Source organism: Ceratotherium simum, chromosome 11, assembly GCF_057802395.1.
Source record: "Ceratotherium simum simum isolate JZ-2026a chromosome 11, ASM5780239v1, whole genome shotgun sequence".
Taxonomy (NCBI): domain Eukaryota; kingdom Metazoa; phylum Chordata; class Mammalia; order Perissodactyla; family Rhinocerotidae; genus Ceratotherium; species Ceratotherium simum.
In genome coordinates this window covers 56,350,526-56,362,141 of record NC_141910.1, presented here as the reverse complement: position 1 = coordinate 56,362,141, position 11,616 = coordinate 56,350,526, and the positions used below count along the sequence as shown (strand labels likewise).

General features: G+C 40.3%; 1 protein-coding gene across 2 annotated transcripts in view; it reads left to right on the top strand.

The window, feature by feature from the left end:
- Nucleotides 1-6,490: 6,490 nt before the first annotated feature.
- Nucleotides 6,491-11,616, top strand: part of UBXN2A (UBX domain protein 2A) — a 47,702-nt gene continuing 42,576 nt past the window's right edge. The window contains exon 1 of one of the 2 annotated variants that reach the window (XM_087437100.1): nucleotides 6,491-6,642. The gene's annotated coding sequence lies outside the window, so the exon portion shown is untranslated. Of the gene's footprint in view, nucleotides 6,643-6,839; nucleotides 7,013-11,616 lie in introns of those variants that run through there. The other variant, XM_004418289.3, reaches the window with a different exon arrangement.

The following is an 11,616-nucleotide window of genomic DNA, read 5'->3' as shown; positions in this document are numbered from 1 at the left end:
TTGTACATTAAAAAAAAAAATCCTACAGCTAACATCATAATAAATGGTGAAAAGTGATTGCTTTCCCCCTAATTTCAGGAACAAGGCAAGGACATATGCTCTAATCATTTCTTTCTTTTTTTTTTTTTTTAATTTTTTTTTTCCGCCAAAGCCCCAGTAGACAGTTGTATGTCATAGCTGCACATCTTTCTAGTTGCTGTATGTGGGACGTGGCCTCAGCAGCGGTGCGTCTGTGCGCACCCGGGATCCAAACCCGGGCCGCCAGCAGTGGAGAGCGCACAGTTAACCGCTAAGCCACAGGGCCAGCCCACTCTAATCATTTCTATTCAACATTGTACAGGAAGTCCTAGGCAATGCAATAGTAAGAAATAAATAAATAAAAGGTATACAGTTTGGAAAGGAAGAAGGAACTGTCTTTATTGGCAAACAACATGATAATATCATAAAAAATCTCAAGAAATCTAAAAAACACCCAAAAACCCTACTAGGACCAATATACCAGTTTAGCAAAGTCACAGGATAGAAGATCAATTTATAAAAATTAATTTATTTCTATATACTTGCAACAAACAATTGGACATAGTTTGAAATAGTACTGATAAATTTAACAAAATATATGGAAAATCTATATACTGAAAACTAGAAAACATTGCTGAGAAAAAAGAAGGAAGGAAGGAAGGAATATCTAAATAAGTGGAGAAATTTACCAAATGACTTAATATTGTTAGGATGAAAATTATCCCCATATTGATCAATAGAGTCAAGCCAATCCCAGTCAAAATTGCAGCAAATATTTTGTAGAAATTAAGAAACTGAATCTAAAATTTATTTGGAGATGCTAAGAACCTAGAGTCACTTAAACAATCAGGAAAAGAATAAAAGCTGAGAATTTTCACTACCTCATTTCAAGTCTTATTATTAAGGTATAATAATCAGAACAGTGTAGATATATAGTCATACAACTCAATGGAAAAGAATAGAGTCCAGAAAGAGAGTCACGCATATGGTAAATCGATATTTGCAAAGAGGCCAAGGTAATTAACAGAGAAAAGATATTCTTTTCAATAATGGTGCTAGAACAACTGTATATCCCTGTGCAAAAAAATAAGCCTTGACCATTACCTCACACTATGTATAAAGATTAACTTCAAATTGATCATAGGCTTAAATACAAGGCCAAGCTATAAATTTTTTAGACTAAAACCTAAACAAAAATCTTTATGTGACCATGCAGTAGGCAAAGATTTCTTACAAAGAACACAAAAACAGGGGCCGGCCCCGTGGCTTAGCGGTTAAGTGCACGTGCTCCGATACTGGCGGCCTGGGTTTGGATCCCGGGTGGGCACCAACACACCACTTCTCAGGCCATGCTGAGGCCACGTCCCACATACAGCAACTAGAAGGATGTGCAACTATGACATACAACTATCTACTGGGGCTTTGGGGAAAAAAAGGAGGAGGATTGGCAATAGACGTTAGCTTGGAGCCAGTCTTCCTCAGCAAAAAGAGGAAGATTAGCATGGATGTTAGCTCAGGGCTGATCTTCCTCACACAAAAAAAAAGTCCAGGACCAGATGACTTCACTGGTTCTACCAAACATTTCTACCAAACACTTAAAGAAGAATTAACACCAATTCTTCTCAAAATATTCTGAAAAGTAGAATAGGAGGAATCACTTCCTAACTCATTCTATGAGGCCAGCAATACCTTGATACCAAAACTACACAAGATATCACAATGAAAGAACTATAGATCAATATCCCTTATGAATGTGAAGCAAAAATCCTCAACAAAATACTACCAAATCCAGCAGTATATTAAAAGGATTCTACACCTAATGATGTACACCTGAAATTTATATAATGTTATGAACTAATATTACCTCAATAAAAAAAAGACAAGAAAAAACAACTCAAATCAAGACACAATAGTCAAAAAGTGGAAGCAACCCAAGTGTCCATCAACAGATGAATGGATAAAAAACATGTGGTATATACATACCATAGAATATTATTCATTCAGCCTTAAAAAAGGAAGGAAATTCAGACACATGCTACAATATAAATGAAAAAAAGAAAAAAAAAAAAAAGATTCTATGCCACGACCAAGTGGGATTTATCCCAAGACCATTAAATAGGGAAAGGACAGTCTTTTCAACAAGCGGTGCTGAGAAAACTGGATACCCACATATAAAAGAATGAAGTTGGATCCTTATCTTACACCATATGCAAAAATTAACTCAAAATGAATTAAACACTGAATGTAAGAGTTAAAACTATAAAATGTTTACAAGAAAACATAGGGGAAAATCTTCATAACATTGGATTTGGCGATAGCATCTTGGATATGACACCATAAGCACAGAAAAAAGAGAAAAAATAGATAAATTGGACTTCATCAAAATTAAAAACTTTTATGTATCAAAGGGCACTATCAACAGAGTGAAAAGACAAACCACAGGAGAAAATATTTGCAAATCATATATCTGCTAAGGGATTAATATCTGGAATATATTTTTAAAAATTCCTACAACTCAACAATAAAAAACAACCCTATTTAAAAATGGACATAGGACTTGACTAGACATTTCTCCAAAGAAGATACACAAATGGTCAATAAGCAAATGAAAAGATGCTCAACATCACTAGTCACTAGAGAAATCAAAACCACAATGAGATATCACTTCACACCCGTTAGGGGGGCTATTATAAAGAAAAAAAAAATGAAAAGAACAAGTATTGTCAAGGATGTGAAGAAATTGGAATTCTCGTGCATTGCTAATGAGAATGTAAAATGGTAGACAACAGTTTGGTGGATCCTCAAAATTTAAACATAGAAATACCACATGATCCAGCAATTCCTCATCTAGGTATAAACCCAAAAGAATTGAAAGCAGAGACTTAATCAGATACTTGTACACCAGTGTTCACAGCAGCATTATTCACAATAGCCAAAAGGTGGAAAGAATCCAAATGTCCATCAACAGATGAATGGATAAACAAAATGTGATATATACATACAAGGGAATATTATTTAGCATAAAAAAGAATGAAATTCTGATACTTGCTACAACATAGATGAATCTTGAAAACACTATGCTAAGTGAAATAAGCCAGACACAAAAGGACAAATATTGTATGATTTCATTTATGTGAGTTACACAGAATAGGGCAACTCCATAGAGACGAAAAGTAGACCAGAGATTATCAGAGGCTGGAGGAGGAGGGGAATGGATTAGGGAGTTAATTGTTTAAATGAATACAAAGTTTCTGCTTGGGGTGATGAAAAAGTCTTGGAAGTGGATAATGGCGATGGTTGCATAACATTGTGAATGCACTTAATGCTACTGAATTGTACACTTAAAAATGGTATTAGAAAAAAAAAACCCTACATATTTGGAGTAGTGTGCTATTATTGCAGATGTCACCAAATGAATCAGCAGAACAGAAAACAGATCCAAAACACGGCCCAGAAACAGTCCTCAGCATGGATGGGGATTTGGTACATGCAGTAGCATCACAAATCTGTGGGACGGGCCGGCCCCGTGACTTAGCGGTTAAGTGCCTGCGCTCCGCTGCCGGCGGCCCGGGTTCGGATCCCGGGTGCGCACCGAGGCACCACTCCTCCAGCCATGCTGAGGCCGCGTCCCACATACAGCAACTAGAAGGATGTGCAGCTATGACAGACAACTATGTACTGGGGCTTTGGGGGAAAAATAAATAAATAAAATCTTACAAATCTGTGGGAAAAGAAAGAACTGTTTGATAAATGGCCTTGGATAATGGCCTTGGATAAATGGCCATGGGCTTTATCTGTTATATATTACACTAGATAAATATACCTAGGTCTAAGTCCAAGTTGTCAACTTGTTTTTCTTAATAGGCAAAACGGAAAGGCATTAAAATAGGTAATTCATTGAATATAGTTAAACAGGTTAAGATGGAAGGTTAAATACAGATGCACTGTTATCCTCTTCCCAGATCCCCATCTGAAAGATCAACAGGAAACCAATAAACAGTATTTGCATTAAAAAAAAAAATCAATCAATGTAATACACCACATTAACAGAATGAAGGAAAAAGACCACATGGTCATCTCAAATGACACAGAAAAAACATTTGACAAAATGCAACAACTTTTCATGGTAAAAACCCTCAACAAACTAAGAATAGATGGGAGTTTCTTCAACATGACAAAGGGCAACTAACATCATACTCAATGATGAAAGATTGAAATCTTTCCCCTTAAGATTAGGAACAAGACAAGGAAGCCAGCTTTTGCCATTTGTATTCAACATTATACTAGAAGTTCTAGCCAGAGCAATTCAGCAAGAAAAAATAAAAGGCATCCAAATCAGAAAGGAAGAAGTAAAATGACCTCTCTTCATAAATGATGTGAACTTACATCTAGAAAATACTACAGAATCTACTAAAAACACACATACAACTATTAGAGCTAATAAATGAATTTAGTAAAGACGCTGGATACAAGATCAACACACAAAAATCAATGGTATTTCTATATATATTTTTTTTTTTTTTTTAAGATTTTATTTATTTTATTTTTTCCCCCCAAAGCCCCAGCAGATAGTTGCATGTCATAGCTGCACATCCTTCTAGTTGCTGTATGTGGGACTCGGCCTCAGGATGGACGGAGAAGTGGTGCCTCGATGCGCACCCGGGATCCGAACCCGGGCCGCCAGCATTGCAGCGCGCGCACTTAACCACCAAGCCACAGGGCCGGCCCATGGTATTTCTATATATTAATGATGAAAAATCCAACCAGGAAATTAAGAAAGCAATTCCTTTTAGAACAGCATAACAGGAATAAATCTAACCAATGAGGTGCAAGATCTGTACACTGAAAACTACAAAACACTGCTAAAAGGAATTAAAGACCTAAGTAAATGGAAAGATATCCACATGCATGGATTGAAAAATTTAACATTGTTGTCAATACTTCTCAAATTGATAAATGGATTCAATGCAATCCCTATCAAAATCCCAATGGCCTTTTTTACATAAATGAAAGAGCTGATCCTAACTGCAAGGCACCTGGAATAACCAAAACAATCTTAAAAAGAAGAACAAAGTTGGAGGACTCACAGTTGCTGATTTCAAAACCCACTACAGGGGCCGGCCAGCTGGCACAGCGAAGTGCAAGCACTGCTTCGTCAGCCCGGGGTTCGCAGGTTCAGATCCCAGACTCGCACCAACAGACCGCTTATCACACCAGACTGTGGCAGCGTCCCAAATAAAGTAGAGGAAGATGGGCACAGATGTTAGCCCAGGGCCAATCTTCCTCAGCAAAGAAAGAGGAGGATTGGCATCGGATGTTAGCTCATGGCTGATCTTCCTCACCAAAAACGACAACAACAACAACAAATAAACCCAGTACAAAACTACAGTAATCAAACGTTATGGTGCTGGCATAAGGATAGATCTATAAATAAATAGAATTTTGAGTCCAGAAATAAACCAATACATTTATGGTCAATTGATTTCTGACAAGGGAAGACTCTTCTCTTTATTAAACGATGCTGGGACAAAAAGAGTCCTCACATAAAGGCCAACGAAAAGTCTCTGCCCAAAAGAATCAAAGTAACTCCTTACTACGGCTTCCAACAGACAAGATTTCTGGAGCACTGGTCTGAAAGTTGAATTTACCACAGGATCCTAGAATTGCTGAACAGAAGATGGAGTTCAAAAGATCAACAAAGTGTCTCGACTTGGGTGGGGATGGTAGGGGTCTGTAGGTGGGGCCTAATCTCAATTTGAATCCCAGCACTAAAAACTGTCAAGTAAAAAACAAATCTTGATTTAGGCGAATCGAGACTTTATTTAAAAGGATTATTGCAACGGAGGTGGATTATTTGAAAGGATTATTGCAAAAAGGGAGGAGGACAATTAGAATAGGGAGAATGCTCAACTGTCAAAAACCCTGAATTTAGGTAAAGACAGACTTTTTTGGAAGGGATTATTCCAAGAAGAGGGAAAGGAACTATTGCAATGGGGTGTACGGGGTGAGGGGGCGATTATTGCCATAGTGGAACTCTGTGACCACGAGATCTGCAACTGTGTCCAAAGTCAGGCAGAAAAGGGCTTTTCTTTTCTAGGGAGGAGTGAACAAAGGCCAGAAAGAACTGGGTGTCGGGAAGTGGGATGGACGGGTGGAGGTGGCAGTGATCACACAGCTCATTTACACCGAGGTCAGCCTATTTTCTGGTATGGTGGAGAAGGAGGGGTTGCATGCTGGCTTAGACTGAGGGTGGGTCAAAGTCTGGGGGCCTAGAGGAACGACAGAAACTTAACTAAAGCTTGGTCAAGTCAAGGTAGGGTATTTTGTCCAGATTGGTCAGTGAGTACATCAGTTCAGCTAATCATTTATGAAGCAAAAACAATGGGAATTGGGAGGGTCTGTGTCTGACCCCGTCATAGGTAAACAAGGCGGCAAGCGTGAGTCACGTCTAAATCGCAGGGGGAAGGGTGGTTCCTTGCTGTAAGCCCTTTCAGGAACACAAAGGTGTGGGGACATCTCTTTAACCGTCGCTTTCCAGAATCACAGGGCTCAGGTAAAGTTCAACATTGTCAGAATGTAGGGAAATCTCTCCACGGATTCAATCAGAGCTGAAGAGGCACAGAGGTGAGTAGACGCTGGGTTCCCGGGTGAGCCCAGACCTAGCTCCTCGCATTTTCCGCGCAGAATGAAGCGAGAGGCGAACGCCATCAGTGCGGAGACGCCGCGGCCTCAGGCGACCGGCCACGCCCCCGCACGCCTCCGCCCCTGCGCGCTCCCGGGGCTGCGCAGAGCCGGCCTTGGCGCGCGCTCGGCGCTGGCTGCGGGGACCAGCGGTGCAGCCGCCAAGCTTGAGAGGGTCGTGGGGTGGTGGTCTCCGTCTGAGGGGCTCCAGCTCAGCGGCGGCGGCGTGGGCGGCTGCGGCCTCTGAGCGAATTGAGGACGAGGCCGCGAGGCGACAGCGCGGTGCGGCCCCCTCCAGCGGCCGCGCCGGGGGGTGAGTTTCCTGGGGCCGCGCCGCGTTCGGCGGGGTGAGGGGCCGGGGCGTCGGCTCGCCGCCGGCCGTGGGCGGACGTTTCCCGGGCGGGGCGGTGGGGTCGCTGGGTCAGGCGGAGCCGCCGGGCTCTTCTTTGTGTCGCTAAGCCGGGGGCCGGAGGGTTTCGGACCTGGCGTCTGCGACCTGAACGGGCGCGGTGCGGCGGCGGCCGGGCCGAGACTCCTGCCCGGCCCGGTGAGCCCTCGGCCTGCTGACCGCGCTCGCTTCCTGCGTGGGGACCTCCGTGAAAGCACAGCGGTGGGTTTTCTCGTTCTGAGGCGCTCAGAAACTTCGAGTTAATGTGGTCTCAACATGTCCCCGTTTCCAAAGGCGACACTGCAAAAGCACGGCACAGAAATATGGAGCATGTCTGTTCTGGGTGGACATTTCTTAGTTAATTTCATCACCAGCCTCCCACAACTCAACCTTTATTTTGTAGGTTTGATGTTCACTGTTTTCATGCTTAGTTTCCTTTTTCTCTGTCTTTTTACTCGCCGTTTGTTACTTGTCAGCAGTAATAAACGTTAGCGTGGCGTCCAGCCGTGGTCCCTTCGTACGTAATTTGAGATAATTGAAAATAAACATAGGAAACTGACAGTCTGTGTTGATGTCAGTGTGAAACTGTAAAGTATGACAGATTGTATAAACGATGTGAAAATCAGCTTCCGTGTTTCATAGTCATGAGTGTGTTTTTGGAGTGCTTATAAGTTTTAAAATTATAGTTTAGGTTTTAATGGGAAAAACTTTTAAAAGTTGATGTTGTGTCTTTCTAAATATACTTCAAGTCGCATTGATTTAAAAGGCAGTTAAATTCAGTGAATATTAAGCACTTATGTGTCACATTACAGTTAGTGCTAGGCAGTGGTGCAAACCAAAAATGAATAAGAATTGTGTGCAGGATGAAGGGAGTGATTAAGCACACGGATAATAATGAGGGCCAGCCCCTGGCGTGGTAGTTCAAGTTCTGCGCGCTCCACTTCCGTGTCCCGGGTTCGGATCCCCGTCGCGGAGCTACACTACTTGTCAGCCGTGCTGTGGTGGGAACCCACCACATATACAAAATAGAGAAAGATTGGCACAGATGTTAGCTCAGGGCGAATCTGCCTCAGCAAAAAAGCAAACAATGATACAGGGCAGAATACAGTATTAACAGAAACTGCTGCCTATTGAGCGCTGACTCTTAGCCCTGCACTGTGGTAAATACTTTATGTGCATCCTTTAATTACTTAATGTTTAATGTTAATTACTTAATAATTTATCATTCAAATTTCTTAGTACCTGCTGTGTGCTAACCATACGATGGTGACCATTATAGATGTTACCTGTAAGGACTTTACGTTATCTTTGGGGGAAACAGGTATTAAGCAAATAATCACAAAAGTAATTGCCAGTAAACCTAGATAGGAGCTAAAAAGGGAGAAGGTAGAGTGTTGTGACAGGTCTTATCCCAGCTGGGGAAATCAGTTAAGGTTTTCCTAGGACAGTAACCTTTGAGCTGAGATATTATGGGTAAGTAAGAATTAGGTGAAGGTGACTCGCAAAGGAGGGAAGAAAGGTCCAGGCAAGGGAAGTAGGTTCCACATAGGCTAGGGAAGATTTTGGGAACTGAAAGGTCAAAGCAGTTGGATTGAGTGTAGAAAGCAGAAGGGAGCTTGGTTAGGGCCAGAGAGATGATGTGGGGCCTTTTAAGCAATGTTAAGGATTTGGGACCAGCTTTTTTTTCTTTTCCTTTTCTTCTTCTTCTTTTTCTTTTTTTTTTGGTGAGGAAGATCAGCCCTGAGCTAACATCTGCCAATCCTCCTCTTTTTGCTGAGGAAGACTGGCCCTGGGCTAACATCCGTGCCCATCTTCCTCTACTTTATATGGGATGCCGCCACAGCTTGACAAGTGGTCCGTCGGTGCGCGCCTGGGATCCCAACCGGCGAACCCCAGGCCACCGCAGCGGAGCGTGGGCACTTAACCACTTGTGCCACTGGCCGGCCCCTTTTGTTTTTCTTTTTTTTAACTTTTGTAGAGAGATTTTCAAACCACTCAGATGTTGTGTGAGAATAGTACAGTGCACTCCTGTATAATATCCGAGGGATTTAGACCACCTTATCTGAAGAGCAGTAGGAGGTCATTGAAGGATTGTAAGCAGAGAAATCCTATAATCAAATTTGTATCTTAATCAAAAAGATAACCCTGACTCCTGTGTAGAAACTGGATTGTATGAGGACAAGAATGGACGTGAGGAAACCAGCTAGAGATGATAGTTGGGACTAGAGTTGTGGCTGTGAAGATAGGGCAAATTCTAAAGGTACATAACTCATCTCTTCTTGCTGTGTTGGTAATTCTGTATTCACATCTTTTGGAGGAATCGTGGAAGAATTTCTAAAGGAGATTGTATTCCAGTTGGTTTTGCGGTATGGAGCCCTGGAATGAGAACGTCTTAGTGTCAAAGGATGGCTGACCTTGGCAATCTCTGCCTAAGTTCCACCTTTCTCCTAGGATTTTCTCATTTAAATTACTTTTGTCCCTGTCAGTTTTGTCCTTGAGAGTGTATAACTCCCTCCTTAACAGTTTTTTCTAGAAGAAGACAAAAATATATTTTCTTTATTACTGTGATTACAACTAAGATAAGCTGAAACTTTCAAAAGATTTCATTTTTTATTACTTAATAGTAAACTAGAATTCATAAAATATACAAATAAACTATCTTTTAAAGTGTTTGACTCATGCTATCATAGTTTGGTCTTGGAGGCTTGGAGGTCTAATCCTATTCCATGGAAGTACTAAGGGAAAGAAACTCCGAGTGGAAATGTGATTCATTGGTTTCTTTTCCCTTCTGTTTAATGCCAAGAATGGCTTTATCCATAAGGAGAAACTTAAGCTTCTACATAAAGATAGTATGCCCAGTGGTATAATGACTTGATATAAATCCATAATCTTAAAAAAAAAAAAAAAGTAGCCTGTAGTGTGTTTATAAAAATAAGTAAAATTGGTACTGTGCAAATTTTTTCTATTCAAATTCTAATGTATACATTAAAAAGACTACATTACTTGCATTTCTATTTTGACTGGATTTTCCTTTCAGTGGATATCTTCCCAAAAATCAGTTTACTCTGTCTCCTGACTGATTTTATCACTGCCGTTGGGAGTAACTGGGATAATAATTGGGAAGGTGTTTGGTAAACTGTGATATTCAATACAAATGTAAGATGGTAGTGGTACTAATTGGAAGTAAACTGAAGAAAAATGAAGAAAATTCTGTTCATCTGTCCATTTTGATGCCCAACTTCATGCTGGTAATTTAGATATTTGTCAGATGGCTTAATAAAAAAGTATGTGATTTAGGTTCACTCATGTCACGTGACCGTGATGATTTTAGAAGCTCACGAAATTGATATAAATAAATTTTACATGGTTCATTTACATATTACTAATTTATGATAGGAAATACCTAAAATAATGGTGACTTTATGTCCATGTTAGAATCAGTTTTTACTTCATAATTCTATGCTATGTTTGCAATTAGTAATTCAGTATATTTTTTCCTTGTTTGTCTGTAAACTCCCCAATAATAGAGACTGTTTGTCTTATTGACCCTTCTATCATTAGTTCTAAAACATTGCTTTGCACACAGTGGTGGGAGGTTCAATAAGTTTTAAGTTTTAAAAGTTTATTTAGTGAAATCAGTGAAAATTTCATAACCATGTCAAAATTAAAACTTTTAAGACTAAGTCTGAAGATGTTTCTTACCAGTCCTTGTAACAGAGATTGTGATGGAGCAGTAGGGAAAGAGAGAGGAGCGTAACATTATGGTATTCTCGGTACCTCCTTTAGTCCTCAAAACAACCTTGTGAGGAGGATCCTTATCTCCATGTTACAGTTTAGGTAACTGGGACTTAAATAACTTGCATGAGGTCACCCAGCTCAAAAATGATGTAGCCAGTATTCCAGTACAAGTCTGTTTGAATCCAAAGTCTGTTCTTCATTCTCTTTTGCTGTCATAAAATAAGTAAAAACAATTTATCAGTAGCTTATAACAATGAAATGATGAAAAATATTAGTAATTTGCTAGAGAACAATAACCTATTAAATGGAAACATAGTGAAATACTTTAGCAATGGCTACTCTTTGCTTTGTACTTGCTAGACACTGTGAAACAAACAGGAAATGTGTAAGTCATGGTACCTGTCCTCAAGGATCTTGGATCCGGTAGAGAGAGCTAAAAGAAACAATAATAAACAATATCAGACAATATGATTTAAATTCCAAAAATCTAAATGCTTCAGGAGAGGAATATTAATAAGGGTTTAGTACTTCACCTTTATGGTAGAAGTGAATCTTGAGCTGGGACTTGAAGGATAATTAGGATTTGAATACCTAGAAGGATGGTTGCAATGTGAACAAAGAAGTGGAATGAACATGATATGTTTATGAGACAATTAGGATCATATCCAAACTAAGGGATTATTTTAGAGTAGTTGAAAATAATGTTGAAACTGTCAAGTGAAAAGCAAGTGAACAGCGCCGCCAGAATGTAATGTCCGCAGGGCTGGGATCCTTGTCTGTTTTGTTCAGTA